This window comes from Lithobates pipiens, unplaced genomic scaffold, assembly GCF_037356315.1.
Source record: "Lithobates pipiens isolate NorthernLeopardFrog02 unplaced genomic scaffold, aLitPip1_a1.2 Scaffold_3, whole genome shotgun sequence".
Classification (NCBI taxonomy): domain Eukaryota; kingdom Metazoa; phylum Chordata; class Amphibia; order Anura; family Ranidae; genus Lithobates; species Lithobates pipiens.
This window is the reverse complement of record NW_027507790.1, coordinates 282,514,729-282,535,757: the sequence shown is the minus strand read 5'-3', so window position 1 is coordinate 282,535,757 and position 21,029 is coordinate 282,514,729. Positions and strand designations below refer to the sequence as shown.

General features: G+C 50.5%; 1 pseudogene; it reads left to right on the top strand.

The window, feature by feature from the left end:
- Positions 1 to 15,884: 15,884 nt before the first annotated feature.
- On the top strand, positions 15,885 to 18,242 carry LOC143941186 (adenosine receptor A1 pseudogene; annotated as a pseudogene).
- Positions 18,243 to 21,029: the final 2,787 nt, after the last annotated feature.

Here is a 21,029-nt window from a genome sequence, read left to right as displayed (position 1 = left end):
TACACCACGTCTACGGGCCTTCCTTTATCTAGATACACCACATCTACGGGCCTTCCTTTATCTAGATACACCACGTCTACGGGCCTTCCTTTATCTAGATACACCACGTCTACGGGCCTTCCTTTATCTAGATACACCACGTCTACGGGCCTTCCTTTATCTAGATACACCACGTCTACGGGCCTTCCTTTATCTAGATACACCACGTCTACGGGCCTTCCTTTATCTAGATACACCACGTCTACGGGCCTTCCTTTATCTAGATACACCACGTCTACGGGCCTTCCTTTATCTAGATACACCACGTCTACGGGCCTTCCTTTATCCAGATACATCACGTCTACGGGCCTTCCTTTATCCAGATACACCACGTCTACGGGCCTTCCTTTATCTAGATACACCACGTCTACGGGCCTTCCTTTATCTAGATACACCACGTCTATGGGCCTTCCTTTATCTAGATACACCACGTCTACGGGCCTTCCTTTATCTAGATACACCACGTCTACGGGCCTTCCTTTATCTAGATACACCACATCTACGGGCCTTCCCTTATCCAGATACACCACGTCTACGGGCCTTCCTTTATCTAGATACACCACATCTACGGGCCTTCCCTTATCCAGATACACCACGTCTACGGGCCTTCCTTTATCTAGATACACCACGTCTACGGGCCTTCCTTTATCTAGATACACCACATCTATGAGCCTTCCTTTATCTAGATCCACCACGTCTACGGGCCTTCCTTTATCTAGATACACCACGTCTACGGGCCTTCCTTTATCTAGATACACCACGTCTAGGGGCCTTCCTTTATCTAGATACACCACATCTACGGGCCTTCCTTTATCTAGATACACCACGTCTACGGGCCTTCCTTTATCTAGATCCACCACGTCTACGGGCCTTCCTTTATCTAGATACACCACATCTACGGGCCTTCCTTTATCTAGATACACCACATCTACGGGCCTTCCCTTATCCAGATACACCACGTCTACGGGTCTTCCTTTATCTAGATACACCACATCTACGGGCCTTCCTTTATCTAGATACACCACATCTACGGGCCTTCCCTTATCCAGATACACCACGTCTACGGGCCTTCCTTTATCTAGATACACCACGTCTACGGGCCTTCCTTTATCTAGATACACCACGTCTATGGGCCTTCCTTTATCTAGATACACCACGTCTACGGGCCTTCCTTTATCTAGATACACCACGTCTACGGGCCTTCCTTTATCTAGATACACCACGTCTACGGGCCTTCCTTTATCTAGATACACCACGTCTACGGGCCTTCCTTTATCTAGATACACCACGTCTACGGGCCTTCCTTTATCTAGATACACCACGTCTACGGGCCTTCCTTTATCTAGATACACCACGTCTACGGGCCTTCCTTTATCTAGATACACCACGTCTACGGGCCTTCCTTTATCTAGATACACCATGTCTACAGGCCTTCCTTTATCTAGATACACCATGTCTACAGGCCTTCCTTTATCTAGATACACCATGTCTACAGGCCTTCCTTTATCTAGATACACCACGTCTACGTGCCTTCCTTTATCTAGATACACAGCGTCTACGGGCCTTCCTTTATCTAGATACACCACGTCTACGGGCCTTCCTTTATCTAGATACACCACGTCTACGGGCCTTCCTTTATCTAGATACACCACGTCTATGGGCCTTCCTTTATCTAGATACACCACGTCTACGGGCCTTCCTTTATCTAGATACACCACGTCTACGGGCCTTCCTTTATCTAGATACACCACATCTACGAGCCTTCCTTTATCCAGATACACCACGTCTACGGGCCTTCCTTTATCCAGATACACCACGTCTAGGGGCCTTCCTTTATCTAGATACACCACATCTACGGGCCTTCCTTTATCTAGATACACCACGTCTACGGGCCTTCCTTTATCTAGATCCACCACGTCTACGGGCCTTCCTTTATCTAGATACACCACATCTACGGGCCTTCCTTTATCTAGATACACCACATCTACGGGCCTTCCCTTATCCAGATACACCACGTCTACGGGTCTTCCTTTATCTAGATACACCACATCTACGGGCCTTCCTTTATCTAGATACACCACATCTACGGGCCTTCCCTTATCCAGATACACCACGTCTACGGGCCTTCCTTTATCTAGATACACCACGTCTACGGGCCTTCCTTTATCTAGATACACCACGTCTATGGGCCTTCCTTTATCTAGATACACCACGTCTACGGGCCTTCCTTTATCTAGATACACCACGTCTACGGGCCTTCCTTTATCTAGATACACCACGTCTACGGGCCTTCCTTTACCTAGATACACCACGTCTACGGGCCTTCCTTTATCTAGATACACCACGTCTATGGGCCTTCTTTTATCTAGATACACCACGTCTATGGGCCTTCCTTTATCTAGATACACCACGTCTACGGGCCTTCCTTTATCTAGATACACCACGTCTACGGGCCTTCCTTTATCTAGATACACCATGTCTACAGGCCTTCCTTTATCTAGATACACCATGTCTACAGGCCTTCCTTTATCTAGATACACCATGTCTACAGGCCTTCCTTTATCTAGATACACCATGTCTACAGGCCTTCCTTTATCTAGATACACCAAGTCTATGGGCCTTCCTTTATCTAGATACACCACATCTACGAGCCTTCCTTTATCCAGATACACCACGTCTACGGGCCTTCCTTTATCCAGATACACCACGTCTATGGGCCTTCCTTTATCTAGATACACCACGTCTACGGGCCTTCCTTTATCTAGATACACCACGTCTACGGGCCTTCCTTTATCTAGATACACCACATCTACGAGCCTTCCTTTATCCAGATACACCACGTCTACGGGCCTTCCTTTATCTAGATACACCACATCTACGAGCCTTCCTTTATCTAGATCCACCACGTCTACGGGCCTTCCTTTATCTAGATACACCACGTCTAAGGGCCTTCCTTTATCTAGATCCACCACGTCTACGGGCCTTCCTTTATCTAGATACACCACATCTACGGGCCTTCCTTTATCTAGATACACCACGTCTAGGGGCCTTCCTTTATCTAGATCCACCACGTCTACGGGCCTTCCTTTATCTAGATACACCACATCTACGGGCCTTCCTTTATCTAGATACACCACATCTACGGGCCTTCCCTTATCCAGATACACCACGTCTATGGGTCTTCCTTTATCTAGATACACCACATCTACGGGCCTTCCTTTATCTAGATACACCACGTCTACGGGCCTTCCTTTATCCAGATACACGTCTACGGGCCTTCCTTTATCTAGATACACCACGTCTACGGGCCTTCCTTTATCTAGATACACCACATCTACGGGCCTTCCCTTATCCAGATACACCACGTCTACGGGCCTTCCTTTATCTAGATACACCACATCTACGGGCCTTCCCTTATCCAGATACACCACGTCTACGGGCCTTCCTTTATCTAGATACACCACGTCTACGGGCCTTCCTTTATCTAGATACACCACATCTACGAGCCTTCCTTTATCTAGATCCACCACGTCTACGGGCCTTCCTTTATCTAGATACACCACGTCTACGGGCCTTCCTTTATCTAGATACACCACGTCTACGGGCCTTCCTTTATCTAGATACACCACATCTACGGGCCTTCCTTTATCTAGATACACCACGTCTACGGGCCTTCCTTTATCTAGATCCACCACGTCTACGGGCCTTCCTTTATCTAGATACACCACATCTACGGGCCTTCCTTTATCTAGATACACCACATCTACGGGCCTTCCCTTATCCAGATACACCACGTCTACGGGTCTTCCTTTATCTAGATACACCACATCTACGGGCCTTCCTTTATCTAGATACACCACGTCTACGGGCCTTCCTTTATCTAGATACACCACGTCTACGGGCCTTCCTTTATCTAGATACACCACGTCTACGGGCCTTCCTTTATCTAGATACACCACGTCTACGGGCCTTCCTTTATCTAGATACACCACGTCTACGGGCCTTCCTTTATCTAGATACACCACGTCTACGGGCCTTCCTTTATCTAGATACACCACGTCTACGGGCCTTCCTTTATCTAGATACACCACGTCTACGGGCCTTCCTTTATCTAGATACACCACGTCTACGGGCCTTCCTTCATCTAGATACACCACGTCTATGGGCCTTCCTTTATCTAGATACACCACGTCTACGGGCCTTCCTTTATCTAGATACACCACGTCTACGGGCCTTCCTTTATCTAGATACACCACGTCTACGGGCCTTCCTTTATCTAGATACACCAAGTCTATGGGCCTTCCTTTATCTAGATACACCACATCTACGAGCCTTCCTTTATCTAGATCCACCACGTCTACGGGCCTTCCTTTATCTAGATACACCACGTCTACGGGCCTTCCTTTATCTAGATCCACCACGTCTACGGGCCTTCCTTTATCTAGATCCACCACGTCTACGAGCCTTCCTTTATCTAGATACACCACATCTACGGGCCTTCCTTTATCTAGATACACCACGTCTACGGGCCTTCCTTTATCTAGATCCACCACGTCTACGGGCCTTCCTTTATCTAGATACACCACATCTACGGGCCTTCCCTTATCCAGATACACCACGTCTACGGGCCTTCCTTTATCTAGATACACCACGTCTATGGGCCTTCCTTTATCTAGATACACCACGTCTACGGGCCTTCCTTTATCTAGATACACCACGTCTACGGGCCTTCCTTTATCTAGATACACCACATCTACGGACCTTCCTTTATCTAGATACACCACGTCTACGGACCTTCCTTTATCTAGATACACCACGTCTACGGGCCTTCCTTTATCTAGATACACCACGTCTACGGGCCTTCCTTTATCTAGATACACCACGTCTACGGGCCTTCCTTTATCCAGATACACCACATCTACGGGCCTTCCTTTATCTAGATACACCACGTCTACGGGCCTTCCTTTATCTAGATACACCACGTCTACGGGCCTTCCTTTATCCAGATACACGTCTACGGGCCTTCCTTTATCCAGATACACCACATCTACGGGCCTTCCTTTATCTAGATACACCACGTCTACGGGCCTTCCTTTATCTAGATACACCACGTCTACGGGCCTTCCTTTATCTAGATACACCACATCTACGGGCCTTCCTTTATCTAGATACACCACGTCTACGGGCCTTCCTTTATCTAGATACACCACGTTTACGGGCCTTCCTTTATCTAGATACACCACGTCTACGGGCCTTCCTTTATCTAGATACACCACATCTACGGACCTTCCTTTATCTAGATACACCACGTCTACGGACCTTCCTTTATCTAGATACACCACGTCTACGGGCCTTCCTTTATCTAGATACACCACGTCTACGGGCCTTCCTTTATCTAGATACACCACGTCTACGGGCCTTCCTTTATCCAGATACACCACATCTACGGGCCTTCCTTTATCTAGATACACCACGTCTACGGGCCTTCCTTTATCTAGATACACCACGTCTACGGGCCTTCCTTTATCCAGATACACGTCTACGGGCCTTCCTTTATCCAGATACACCACATCTACGGGCCTTCCTTTATCTAGATACACCACGTCTACGGGCCTTCCTTTATCTAGATACACCACGTCTACGGGCCTTCCTTTATCTAGATACACCACATCTACGGGCCTTCCTTTATCTAGATACACCACGTCTACGGGCCTTCCTTTATCTAGATACACCACGTTTACGGGCCTTCCTTTATCTAGATACACCACGTCTACGGGCCTTCCTTTATCTAGATACACCACATCTACGGGCCTTCCTTTATCTAGATCCATCACGTCTACGGGCAACTCACCTCCTCATAGAAGGTTGGTAGATTGGTTTGGAAAGAACGATTCTTCATGAATCCATGCTGATTACTGCTAATGATACCGTTCTCATTACTAATATCTTGTATATAGTCCCTTATCATCCCCTCCAAGAGTTTACATACTATTGATGTTAGGCTGACTGGTCTGTAATTCTCAGGGATGGATTTTGGCCCTTTTTTAAATATTGGAGCTACATTGGCTTTTCTGCAATCAGCTGGTACCATTCCAGTCAGTAGACTGTCAGTAAAAATTAGGAACAATGGTCTGGCAATTACTTGACTGAGTTCCCTAAGTACCCTCGGGTGCAAGCCATCTGGTCCCGGTGATTTATTAATGTTAAGTTTCCCAAGTCTTATTGTAATTCTGTCCTCTGATAACCATGGAGGGGCTTCCTGTGATGTGTTATGAGGATAAACACTGCAGTTTTGGTTACTAAAGCCCCCTGATTCCCTCATGAAGACTGAGGAGAAGAATAAATTCAATACCTTCACCATCCCCCCATCCTTTGTAACCAGATGTCCTTCCTCATTCTTTATGGGGCCAATATGGCCTGTCCTCCCTTTTTCACTGTTTACATACTTAAAGAATTTCTTGGGATTTAGGCATACCCCTCCCCCTTTTTTACCCTCTCTATCCGTGTGATAAAGGGTATACCCTTGAATGGTTTCCAGCCAATCATGAGAGCTGTTGAACCAGGTCTCTGAAATTCCCACAAAATCTGAATCCTCCTCATTCAACAGTATCTATAGTTCTCCCATCTTGTCCGCCAGGCTCCTCCTGGCATTGGTGAACATGCCACATAGTTTAGACCGGTCGCATACTGTCCTTTTATTGGGTGTTCCGAGATAACAGAAGTCAGAACCCTCAGAAGATCTATGTGGATGGTAGTGGATGGGTGTAGTGAAGTCAGACCCCTCAGAAGATCTGTGTGGATGGTAATGGATGGGTGTAGTGAAGTCAGACCCCTCAGAAGATCTATGTGGATGGTAGTGGATGGGTGTAGTGAAGTCAGACCCCTCAGAAGATCTGTGTGGATGGTAGTGGATGGGTGTAGTGAAGTCAGACCCCTCAGAAGATCTGTGTGGATGGTAATGGATGGGTGTAGTGAAGTCAGACCCCTCAGAAGCTCTATGTGGATGGTAGTGGATGGGTGTAGTGAAGTCAGACCCCTCAGAAGCTCTATGTGGATGGTAGTGGATGGGTGTAGTGAAGTCAGACCCCTCAGAAGATCTGTGTGGATGGTAATGGATGGGTGTAGTGAAGTCAGAACCCTCAGGAGATCTGTGTGGATGGTAGTGGATGGGTGTAGTGAAGTCAGACCCCTCAGAAGATCTATGTGGATGGTAATGGATGGGTGTAGTGAAGTCAGACCCCTCAGAAGATATGTGTGGATGGTAGTGGATGGGTGTAGTGAAGTCAGAACCCTCAGAAGATCTGTGTGGATGGTAATGGATGGGTGTAGTGAAGTCAGACCCCTCAGAAGATCTGTGTGGATGGTAGTGGATGGGTGTAGTGAAGTCAGAACCCTCAGAAGATCTGTGTGGATGGTAGTGGATGGGTGTAGTGAAGTCAGACCCCTCAGAAGATCTATGTGGATGGTAGTGGATGGGTGTAGTGAAGTCAGAACCCTCAGGAGATCTATGTGGATGGTAGTGGATGGGTGTAGTGAAGTCAGACCCCTCAGAAGATATGTGTGGATGGTAGTGGATGGGTGTAGTGAAGTCAGAACCCTCAGGAGATCTATGTGGATAGTAGTGGATGGGTGTAGTGAAGTCAGACCCCTCAGAAGATCTGTGTGGATGGTAGTGGATGGGTGTAGTGAAGTCAGAACCCTCAGAAGATCTATGTGGGTGGTAGTGGATGGGTGTTGTGAAGTCAGACCCCTCAGAAGCTCTATGTGGATGGTAGTGGATGGGTGTAGTGAAGTCAGAACCCTCAGAAGATCTGTGTGGATGGTAGTGGATGGCTGTAGTGAAGTCAGAACCCTCACAAGATCTGTGTGGATGGTAGTGGATGGCTGTAGTGAAGTCAGAACCCTCAGAAGATCTATGTGGATGGTAGTGGATGGGTGTAGTGAAGTCAGACCCCTCAGAAGATATGTGTGGATGGTAGTGGATGGGTGTAGTGAAGTCAGAACCCTCAGGAGATCTGTGTGGATGGTAGTGGATGGGTGTAGTGAAGTCAGACCCCTCAGAAGATCTATGTGGATGGTAGTGGATGGGTGTAGTGAAGTCAGACCCCTCAGAAGATCTGTGTGGATGGTAATGGATGGGTGTAGTGAAGTCAGAACCCTCAGGAGATCTGTGTGGATGGTAGTGGATGGGTGTAGTGAAGTCAGAACCCTCAGGAGATCTATGTGGATGGTAGTGGATGGGTGTAGTGAAGTCAGACCCCTCAGAAGATCTGTGTGGATGGTAGTGGATGGGTGTTGTGAAGTCAGAACCCTCAGAAGCTCTATGTGGGTGGTAGTGGATGGGTGTAGTGAAGTCAGAACCCTCAGGAGATCTATGTGGATGGTAGTGGATGGGTGTAGTGAAGTCAGACCCCTCAGAAGATCTGTGTGGATGGTAGTGGATGGGTGTAGTGAAGTCAGACCCCTCAGGAGATCTATGTGGATGGTAGTGGATGGGTGTAGTGAAGTCAGACCCCTCAGAAGATCTATGTGTATGGTAGTGGATGGGTGTAGTGAAGTCAGACCCCTCAGAAGTTCTATGTGGATGGTAGTGGATGGGTGTTGTGAAGTCAGACCCCTCAGAAGATATGTGTGGATGGTAGTGGATGGGTGTAGTGAAGTCAGAACCCTCAGGAGATCTGTGTGGATGGTAGTGGATGGGTGTAGTGAAGTCAGACCCCTCAGAAGATCTATGTGGATGGTAGTGGATGGGTGTAGTGAAGTCAGACCCCTCAGAAGTTGTACGTGGATGGTAGTGGATGGGTGTAGTGAAGTCAGACCCCTCAGGAGATCTATGTGGATGGTAGTGGATGGGTGTAGTGGCTCTGGGCCATCAATATAAGTTCACATGGAGGCTGAATGCTGTAGGTCACACACTTTACTTCTTTCTTATATCAAAATGAAGTCAATCTGCAGGAAAGGTGGCTATTCCTTCCTTCCTCTCCCCGCCATCCCTCCTCTGACAGGTGTTTGTGCAACTTTTCACGCCTGGTTGGAGTAACACACTGGCCTGGGCAGTGATAAGAGTATAATATCACACAGAGATACCGAGCCCATCAAATAGAGAGAAGTGATCAGACCACAGCTGTGGACATAAAGCGCCTTGTGTACATAAATCATCTATTTACAGCGCAGACCATCTGGGCGCAAAGACTCAACGTGGCCATCATAAAACGACAAGACTCAGCTACTGAGATATGAAGCACGACAATCGTCCACCATGACAGATCGTTTCACCAGCATGTAATCCACGGAGTCTTCTCACCATCGTGCCGAAGCTGCTATACTTTTCTAAAAGTTTTATCTGAATTGTCGGCTGAGCTGTATACAGGCAGAACTTAGAGGAGCTCCTTGTCTGGGTGCCGAGAACTGGAAGGTCCCGTGGGATGTCTACTGAGGCCTGCGGAAAGACGACCATTTCAGGTGGGAGAGAACCTTGATTCGTTAGATAATTCATTGATTCCAAACCTCTCCTAACCTATCGATTCAAAACATATTGATTCCAAACCTATCAATTCCCAACATATCTGTAACGAAACGTCCCATACTTTGCTTGAGTGCTTTTGTCATATACCGCTTCCTCCTTGTCTGAATATAGATATCAAATATTCCAATCGCTGACAACCAGTAAACAAGACAAGACTCGTTTGGTTGCTGAACATGGACTGTTTATTAGAACAGTAATGCAGTCTTATATACAGTTGAAGAGGAGGTTCCCCCCTCCTGCTCATATCACTCTGACAGTACACGTGTAACCAGAAACCTAATTAACATGAGCTAATTATCTAATCATATAACCAGACTTGGTGACTCTGAGATATGACCTTTCAGGGTAGACTTGTCGTCTCCTCACTTAAATTTTACAATACACATAAGTAGAATCACATCCCCCAATAGCTAGGAGACAAAGGTGTGTTAATGAGCACAATAAACTATCTGTCCACTGCGTCCCAAGCTGGCAGAGACCATCATGGCCTCCATAAAGCAGAGTTCCACCCTAAAGTGGAACTTCCGCTCATTGGAAACCCTCCCCCCCCCCCCGGCCGGTGACACAGTTGGCACCTTTCAGGGGGGAGAGGGGTGCAGATACCTGTCTAAGACAGGTATTTGCACCCACTTCCGGGCATAGACTCCCATGCTTCTTCCTGTCCCGCCGCGCTGTCTGCTGGGACACACACAGGTCCCAGAGACAGCCCGAACCATTCCCATTGTGCTGCACGACTCGCGCATGCGCAGTAGGGAACTGGGAAGTGAAGCCACAGCCGCATAGCTGCTGGCTTTTAATATTTTTTTCCAGCGGAATCCCTCTTTAATAATGGCCTTTTGCATTATATCAAACAGAATATCTTCCTAAATCCCTGTAGCTCCCTCAAATGCCAGGGCCCATAGTCAGTAGGCAAGAGGCTAGCATTCAGTCCCCTCCAAAAGCCTCTGTCCTGGATGAGTCTGTCACAATATCCATTCCACACCTATTCATTCCAAATCTATTGATTCCAAAGATATCGATTCCATGGGGAGACTCACAATTCCATCCCTGGGAGAGATTTATTGAAACTTTTCATTAGAAAAAAGTGTCCACAGATCAGTGAACTGGCCTCAAGGATGGAGACACATGGGAGGGTTTTAGCATCTCGTGTCCCAAAAATAGCTGGGAAGGATGGAGGGATGGAATGGATGGATGGATGGATAAATGCATGGAAGAGATGGATGAATTGATACATTTTTTGGGCGGACAGACTGATGAATTGGATGGATGGATGGACAGGTTGGTGGATGGAGGGATGGATGGATGGACAGGATGGTGGATGGAGGAATGGATGGATGGACAGGATGGTGGATGGAGGGATGGATGGACAGGTTGGTGGATGGAGGGATGGATGGATGGATGGACAGGTTGGTGGATGGAGGGATGGATGGATGGACAGGTTGGTGGATGGAGGGATGGATGGATGGACAGGTTGGTGGATGGAGGGATGGATGGATGGACAGGTTGGTGGATGGAGGGATGGATGGATGGACAGGTTGGTGGATGGAGGGATGGATGGAGGGATGGACAGGTTGGTGGATGGATGGACAGGATGGTGGATGGAGGAATGGATGGATAGACAGGATGGTGGATGGACAGGTTGGTGGATGGAGGGATGGATGGATGGACAGGATGGTGGATGGACAGGTTGGTGGATGGATGGATGGACAGGATGGTGGATGGAGGGATGGACAGGTTGGTGGATGGAGGGATGGACAGGTTGGTGGATGGAGGGATGGATGGATGGACAGGTTGGTGGATAGAGGGATGGATGGAGGGATGGATGGATGGACAGGTTGGTGGATGGAGGGATGGATGGATGGATGGACAGGATGGTGGATGGAGGAATGGATGGATGGACAGGTTGGTGGATGGAGGGATGGATGGATGGACAGGTTGGTGGATGGAGGGATGGATGGATGGACAGGTTGGTGGATGGAGGGATGGATGGATGGACAGGTTGGTGGATGGAGGGATGGATGGATGGACAGGTTGGTGGATGGAGGGATGGATGGATGGACAGGTTGGTGGATGGAGGGATGGATGGATGGACAGGTTGGTGGATGGAGGGATGGATGGATGGACAGGTTGGTGGATGGAGGGATGGATGGATGGACAGGTTGGTGGATGGAGGGATGGATGGATGGACAGGTTGGTGGATGGAGGGATGGATGGATGGACAGGATGGTGGATGGAGGAATGGATGGATGGACAGGTTGGTGGATGGAGGGATGGATGGATGGATGGATGGACAGGTTGGTGGATGGAGGGATGGATGGATGGATGGACAGGTTGGTGGATGGATGGATGAGTTGGTTGGATGGATGGACAGGTTGGTGGATGGATGGATGAGTTGGTTGGATGGATGGACAGGTTGGTGGATGGATGGATGAGTTGGTTGGATGGATGGACAGGTTGGTGGATGGATGGATGAGTTGGTTGGATGGATGGACAGGTTGGTGGATGGAGGGATGGATGGATGGACAGGATGGTGGATGGAGGAATGGATGGATGGACAGGTTGGTGGATGGAGGGAGGGATGGATGGACAGGTTGGTGGATGGAGGGATGGATGGATGGACAGGTTGGTGGATGGAGGGATGAGTTGGTTGGATGGAATAAAAACCAGAGATTTTGTTGGTGAATATATGATGGGGGATGGTGGAGAGGAGGAGGGGTGAGCCATTCAGTGCCCCTCCCATCTCCAAGGCTTCGCTGACATCAGGGGACAGGCGGCAGTGCTCACCCAGATCAGCAGACAGAACCTTCCGGACACCTCACAGGACGTCGCGGGGTCCAGAGTCCAGGTGAGGTGACAGTCTGACCTCCTGACTTTACCTTTCTACAAGTCACAGCTGCCTTTTAGCGTTTCCTCCTCCTGACTTGTAAAGGGAATTCTTGGGACTGCAATGAATTCATAATTGAAATGAAATTATTATTAGTAATATTATTATTATGATTCTGGAGTTATATTGTTAGGATTGAGGATGTTTATGGCGCCAGCAGTGTGCACAGAGCATTGAATTTATAAAGGGGGACAGTACAGTTACAATACAAGACTGTTGGGGGGATTGTTCCTAAGAGCTTACAATCTAATAGGGAGAGACAAATGAGAGGAAAAGAAACTACTGTGAGGGGTGAGCTGATGGAGAAAGTAAAAGACAGATTGGGATCAGGAGTTCCAGAGAATGGGAGAGGCTTTGGACAGATTTGAGTAGGGAGTTCCAGAGGATGGGAGAGGCTTTGTACAGATTGGGATAGAGAGTGCCTGGGAATGGGAGAGGCTTTGGACAGATCGGAGTAGGCAGTGCCAGAGGATGGGAGAGGCTCTGACCAATTTGGGGTACGGAGTGCCAGAGGATGGTAGAAGCTCTGGCCAGATTGGAATAGGGAGTTCCAGAGAATGGGAGAGGCTTTGGACAGATTTGAGTAGGGAGTTCCAGAGGATGGGAGAGGCTCTGGACAGATTGGGATAGAGAGTGCCTGGGGATGGCAGAGGCTTTGGACAGATTGGAGTAGGGAGTGCCAGAGGATGGTAGAGGCTCTGGACAGAATGGGGTAGGAAGTTTCAGAGGAAAGGAAAGGCTGTGGACAGAATGAAGTAGGGAGTTCCAGAGGATGGGAGAGGCTTTGGACAGATTGGAGAATGGAGTCCCAAAGGAGAGAAGGCACTCTGGACAGATTGGGGTAGGGAGTTCCAGAGAATGGGAGAGGCTCTGGACAGATAGGAGTAGGCAGTACCAGAGGATGGGAGAGGCTTTAGCCAATTTGGGGTAGGGAGTGCCAGAGGATTATAGAAGCTCTGGCCAGATTGAATTAGGGTGTTCCAGAAAATGGGAGAGGCTTTGGACAGATTTGAGTAGGGAGTGCCAGATGACAGGAGAGGCTCTGGACAGAATGGAGTAGGGAGTTCCAAAGGATGGGAGAGGCTCAGGACAGATTGGGGTAGAGAGTTCCAGAGGATGGGAGAGGCTTTGGACAGATTGGGAGAGTGCCTGGTCATGGGAGAGGCTTTGGAAAGAATGGAGTAGGGAGTGCCAGAGGATGGGAGAGGCCCTGGACAAAATGGGGTAGGAAGTTTCAGAGGATGGGAAAGGCTCAGGACAGATTGGGGTAGGGAGTTCCTGGGGATGGCAGAGGTTCTGGCCAGATTGGGATAAAGAGTTTCTGAGGATGGGAGAGGCTCTGGACAGATTGGTTTAGGGAGTTCCAGAGGATGGAAGAGGCTTTGGACAGATTGGAGTAGGGAGTGCCAGAGGATGGGAGAGGCTCTGGACAGATTGGAGTAGGGAGTGCCAGAGGATGGGAGAGGCTCTGGACAAAATGGGGTAAGTTTTAGAGGAAGGGAAAGGCTGTAGTCAGATTGGAGTATGGAGTTCATGAGGATGGGAAAGGCTTTGGATAGATTAAAGTAGGTAATTTCAGAGGATGGGAGAGGCTCTGAACAGATTGGGTTAAGGAGTTGCAGAGGATGGGAGAGGCTCTGGCCAGATTGGAGTAGGGAGCACCAGAGGATGGGAAAGGCTGTGGACAAAATGAGGTAGGAAGTTTTAGAGGGAGGTAAAGGCTGCGGACAGATTGGAGTAGTAAGTTCTTGAGGATGGGAGAGGCCCTGGACAGATTGAGGGAAGGGAGTTCCAGAGGATGAGAGGCTCTGGTCAGATTATGTTGGGGAGTCCCGGAGGATGGGAGAGACTCTGGTCAGATTATGTTGGGGAGTTCTGGAGGATGGGAGAGGCTCTGGTCAGATTATGCTGGGGGAGTTCTGGAGGATGGGAGAGGCTCTGGTCAGATTATGTTGGGGAGTTCTGGAGGATGGGAGAGGCTCTGGACAGATTGGAGTAGGGAGTTCCAGAGGATGGGAGAGACTCTGGTCAGATTAGGTTGGGGAGTTCTGGAGGATGGGAGAGGCTCTGGTCAGATTATGTTGGGGAGTTCTGGAGGATGGGAGAGGCTCTGGTCAGATTATGTTGGGGAGTTCCGGAGGATGGGAGAGACTCTGGTCAGATTATGTTGGGGAGTTCCGGAGGATGAGAGAGACTCTGGTCAGATTATGTTGGGGAGTTCTGGAGGATGGGAGAGGCTCTGGTCAGATTATGTTGGGGAGTTCTGGAGGATGGGAGAGGCTCTGGTCAGATTATGTTGGGGAGTTCCGGAGGATGGGAGAGACTCTGGTCAGATTATGTTGGGGAGTTCCGGAGGATGGGAGAGGCTCTGGTCAGATTATGTTGGGGAGTTCTGGAGGATGGGAGAGGCTCTGGACAGATTGGAGTAGGGAGTTCCAGAGGATGAGAGAGACTCTGGTCAGATTAGGTTGGGGAATTCTGGAGGATGGGAGAGACTCTGGTCAGATTATGTTGGGGAGTTCTGGAGGATGGGAAAGGCTCTGGTCAGATTATGTTGGGGAGTTCTGGAGGATGGGAGAGACTCTGGTCAGATTAGGTTGGGGAATTCTGGAGGATGGGAGAGACTCTGGTCAGATTATGTTGGGGAGTTCTGGAGGATGGGAGAGACTCTGGTCAGATTATGTTGGGGAGTTCTGGAGGATGGGAGAGACTCTGGTCAGATTATGTTGGGGAGTTCTGGAGGATGGGAGAGACTCTGGTCAGATTATGTTGGGGAGTTCTGGAGGATGGGAGAGGCTCTGGTCAGATTATGTTGGGGAGTTCTGGAGGATGGGAGAGACTCTGGTCAGATTAGGTTGGGGAGTTCTGGAGGATGGGAGAGGCTCTGGTCAGATTATGTTGGGGAGTTCTGGAGGATGGGAGAGGCTCTGGTCAGATTATGTTGGGGAGTTCCGGAGGATGGGAGAGACTCTGGTCAGATTAGGTTGGGGAGTTCTGGAGGATGGGAGAGACTCTGGTCAGATTATGTTGGGGAGTTCTGGAGGATGAGAGAGACTCTGGTCAGATTATGTTGGGGAGTTCTGGAGGATGGGAGAGGCTCTGGTCAGATTATGTTGGGGAGTTCTGGAGGATGGGAGAGACTCTGGTCAGATTATGTTGGGGAGTTCCGGAGGATGGGAGAGACTCTGGTCAGATTATGTTGGGGAGTTCTGGAGGATGGGAGAGACTCTGGACAGATCTTTTGCAAAGGTGACTGTGTCCAGTATCCAGTACTCCCTGCTGAGGGTCCTGAGGAAAGGCTCCGGGAACTCCTCTCCTGGACTTTGGACAGATTGGGGTAAAGAGTTCCGGAGGATGGAAACTCCTTTACTGCACTGGTTGGAGGACCTCTGGGAGGTTCTGCTTGCACTATGGAATGATGTCTTCTAAGGGCTCCACCTCTATGATATGTAATTGTATTCCGTTTTCCTTCCAGCTTCTGGGAATTGTTGCCCATGGGGAATGTTGGAGGATCTCTGCCAGCTATGAACTCCTCCATCGCACAGCCGGGGAGCGACTCGCCACCTCTGGTGTCCGTGACCAACATCCCGTACCTGGTGACGGAAGTGCTGACGGCCGTGGTCTCTGTGGTGGGGAACGTTCTCATCTGTTTGGCTGTTTTCAATGACCGCCGCCTGCGGACCGTCACCAACAACTTCATCCTGTCTTTGGCCACAGCCGACATCCTGGTGGGAGCCGTGGCCATCCCTTGCGCCATTCTCCTGGATCTGGGAGTGGCGCGGTGCAGCCTCTACTCCTGCCTGCTGATGCTTTGCAACCTCATGACCTTCTCTTTGGCCTCCATCTTCGGACTGCTGGCAGTGGCGGTGGAGCGGTACATCTCCATCTTGTGCCCCTTCCGTTACCGCGCTCTGGTCACCCCCCGGGCCTCCGTCCTGGTGATAATCTGTACCTGGATACTAGCGGCAGTGGCAGGCCTGATGCCCTTCATGGGCTGGCGGAAACCTTTCCCCCCGGAGAGCGAATGTCTGTTCAGCAGCCTGATCTCTGAGTCCTACATGGTCTACCTGATCTTCTTTGGCTGTGTCGTTTCTCCGTTGGTCGCCATGCTGGTGCTCTACGCTCGCATCTTCCTGGAGATTCGCAGACAGATCCGGCAGATCGCAGAGTGGGAGGTGGACGTCAGCCGCAGGCACAGGAAGAGACGCATTGTGGTCCGGGAGTTCCGCATGGCCACCTCGCTCTTCCTGGTTGTCTTCTGCTTCGTACTTTGCTGGTTTCCCATTCACATCCTCAACGTCATCCGACTTTTCTGTCCAAAGTGCCAAGTCAACGAAGATCTGGTCCTCTCCGCCGTCATCCTCTCCCACGTCAACTCCGCCATCAACCCCATCATCTACGTCTTCAGGATGAGGACCTTCCGCCGCGCTGTGGAGGCCACTCTGTCCTGTTACTGCCTCACCGGATCTGTGGGGAGCGTCACCGGATCCAGCCAGGCAAAGGGGACACAGGAGCAGAGGGGGGATGGGACCACCAGGGATGGTCCACTGCCTGGGAACTAGGCCGGGTGTGGGGGGGAAATCCCCCGACCGGGATGGGTGGATTCTTGTAGTAAGTCATGTGACTATCTCTGTGGACGACTGGGGAAGGACACCAGAATCTAGGAAGGACCTTCTTCTCCACCAGCAGCCCACCATGAAAAATGCTGGAGGTGTTATCGCCCCTCATCCATAGTCCTTGTCCTGGGAACTAGGCCGGGCATGGGGTAGGGGGAGCTCCCGGGATGGGAGGATTCTTGTAGTAATTGAAGTGACTACCTCTGTGGGGGGACGCCAGAATCTAGAAATCACCTTCTTCTCCACCAGTAGCCCATCATGAAATCTGGACTTCCTTCTGATAAATGCTGGAGGCGTTACTGCCCCTCGGCCACAGTCCTTGTCCTGGGATCTAGTCCAGGTGTGGGGTAGGGGGAGCTCCCGGGATGGGAGGATTCTTGTCGTAATTCAAGTGACTACCTCTGTGGGAGGACGCCAGAATCTAGAAATCACCTTCTTCTCCACCAGTAGCCCACCATAAAATCTGGACTTCCTTCTGATAAATGCTGGAGGCGTTACTGCCCCTCGGCCACAGTCCTTGTCCTGGGATCTAGGCCAGGTGTGGGGGAGGGGGAGCTCCTGGGACAGATGGATTCTTGTAGTAAGTCACCGCCCCTCGGCCACAGCCCTTGTCTTGGACAGTTCTGGAGATCAGGAAGTTATTTTTTCATACTTTGCAGGTGATTGGCTGAAAGTGATAAAGAGGGAGGAGCCAAGCAATCAGAACTTCATGGTTTCCTCTAGAAGCAAGGGTCTGGTGGCGATGTCATAGGTGGGTGTGGCCTATGATAGGCAGAGATCCAGAACGGCAAGGGTGGTAATAAAATAGTATTTCCTGCCAAGAGGATCCGGATTATCCTTTCCTGTTCTCCCCACAACCACGAAGATCACAGTCCTCACTATGGTCTGTACAGGAAGTGGAACTTTATTCACCCAATCACCAGGAACTCTTGGAAAGCCTTATAATGCCACCATTAGTACAGATAGGATGGGGAAGATCAGATTTACTAGTATTAACATTTTTCCAGTGACTTCCTGGTTTCTGGCCTGGGACACAATGATGTCATCCATCCCAGGAGTCTTCAGCTAAGCCCACCCCATGCCTGAGATAAGGGCAGACGGATTCCAGGAAGTAAATGCTCCATGACTCTTCTGCTCTTAGTACATCACATGAAGGCAGAGGTCAGCACAATAGGAGGCGGCCAATGATGTACCTCTGTGGTCAGTACTAAGTGATGGTTTGGGGGGGGGGGGGGGTATTTTTATGAGATACACTCCATGATTTTCCCACACCCCTGAGGAAGAAATAGGACATTGTATTTGGAAACGCATTGGAGGTCTCAGTATTCTTCAGTCCAGTGGTGATGACAGATGTGGGAAGCTTTGATTCCATTGTGTCATACCGTGATGTCATACTGTACAGGAATGAACAGCCGCCATTACTGTGTACAGTTTTCATGTCTACTTACCTTTCTACCAATAAAGTTTGCAGATAGTTTTTGTAAATTTGCTTCTAGACTTGTGCTGCTTTAAAGTCCCACAAGCAGGAGGGAGGTCTTTCCTATACTTATCTTCTGCTGTGACATCACTGGTGGGCTCAGACCTCCGAGGGAGTGGTCAGTTATCTTCTACTATGACACAACTCCCTCAGAGGTCATAATCAGAGGACATACCTTCTCCTATGACGTCACTAGGGGGGTTTCAGACTTCTGAGGAAGGGGTCAGTTATCTTCTACTATGACATCACTGGTGGGCTCAGACTTCTGAGGGAATCGTGTCATAGAAGGTAAGTGGCCGCTCCCTCAGAGCTTACCAACAGTCACTTACCTTGTCCTATGACATTATTGGTGGGCTCTGACCTCTGAGGGAGTCATGGCATAGAAGCCAAGTGACTCGTGGTTGGCTCTTGCCTGAGGGAGTGGTCACTTACCTTCTCCTACAACATGACTGCCTCAGAGGGCAGAGCCCACCAATGATGTCATAGGAGAAGGTGACTTGGTGAGCTCTGCCCTTTGAGAGAGGGGTCACTCACTTTCTCCTGACACGATTCCCTCAAAAGGTCAGATCCTACCAAGAGTCACTTGCCTTCCATGCAGTGACTCCATCAAAGGCCAGTGACCATTGGTGAGCTCTGTGGGGGTGGTCACTTACCTTGTCCTATGACACAACTCCCTCAGTAGGTCATCGCTCACCAACAGTCACTTACCTTCACCTATGACATCACTGGTGAGCAGGCAAGCGACTCTTAGTTGGCTCTGGCTTCTGAGGGAGTGGTTACTTCTCCTACAACACGACTGCCTCAGAGGTCAGAGCTCACCAACAGTCACTTACTTTCTCCTTTGACATCATTAGTGAGTTCTGACCTTTGAGGAAGTCTAATCATAAGAGATTCTTGGTTGGGTCTGGCCTCAGAAGGTAAGTGACCACACCCTCAATGACTCGATTCCCTCAGGAGGTCAGAGCACACCCGTGATGTCATAGGAGAAGGTAAATGACTCCTAGTGAGCTCCGAGAGTCACAACTATGACACGACTGCCTCAGAGCACCAACGAGCTCATAAGGGAAGGTAAGTGACTATAGGTGTCGTGGCATTTGAGAAGGTAAGAGGAGGCCCCCCCAGTCACCTACCTTCTCCTGTGAGGCCAGTCCTGCAGAATGTCGGCCGATGAGGGGGTGATGTGGAATCTTGGATGTGCTCCTCTGATTGGTGATCTCCAGGATGACAATGATATTTGGATTTGTAGGATTGTCTCAGGAATTACGTACTTTATGATTTGGAAGGTTATCTGTGCGCTACTTTAACCTTCTACCGACACCAAACTGAAGTGGTGGGAGGGGCCAGAACGCCTTCGCTCGCCACCATCCACCCACGTCCCAGAACGCCTTCGCTCACCACCATCCACCCACGTCCCAGAACGCCTTCGCTCGACACCATCCACCCACGTCCCAGAGAAGTGGTGGGAGGGGCCAGAACGCCTTCGCTCGCCACCATCCACCCACGTCCCAGAACGCCTTCGCTCGCCACCATCCACCCACGTCCCAGAACGCCTTCGCTCGCCACCATCCACCCACGTCCCAGAACGCCTTCGCTCGCCACCATCCACCCACGTCCCAGAACGCCTTCGCTCGCCACCATCCACCCACGTCCCAGAGAAGTGGTGGGAGGGGCCAGAACGCCTTCACTCGCCACCATCCACCCACGTCCCAGAGAAGTGGTGGGAGGAGCCAGAACGCCTTCGCTCGCCACCATCCACCCACCCACGTCCCAGAACGCCTTCGCTCGCCACCATCCACCCACGTCCCAGAACGCCTTCGCTCGCCACCATCCACCCACCCACGTCCCAGAACGCCTTCGCTCGCCACCATCCACCCACCCACGTCCCAGAACGCCTTCGCTCGCCACCATCCACCCACGTCCCAGAACGCCTTCGCTCGCCACCATCCACCCACGTCCCAGAACGCCTTCGCTCGCCACCATCCACCCACGTCCCAGAACGCCTTCGCTCGCCACCATCCACCCACCCACGTCCCAGAACGCCTTCGCTCGCCACCATCCACCCACCCACGTCCCAGAACGCCTTCGCTCGCCACCATCCACCCACGTCCCAGAACGCCTTCGCTCGCCGCCACCACCCACCCACGTCCCAGAACGCCTTCGCTCGCCGCCACCACCCACCCACGTCCCAGAACGCCTTCGCTCGCCACCATCCACCCACCCACGTCCCAGAACGCCTTCGCTCGCCACCATCCACCCACGTCCCAGAACGCCTTCACTCGCCACCATCCACCCACGTCCCAGAACGCCTTCACTCGCCACCATCCACCCACGTCCCAGAACGCCTTCACTCGCCACCATCCACCCACGTCCCAGAACGCCTTCACTCGCCACCATCCACCCACGTCCCAGAACGCCTTCACTCGCCACCATCCACCCACGTCCCAGAACGCCTTCACTCGCCACCATCCACCCACGTCCCAGAACGCC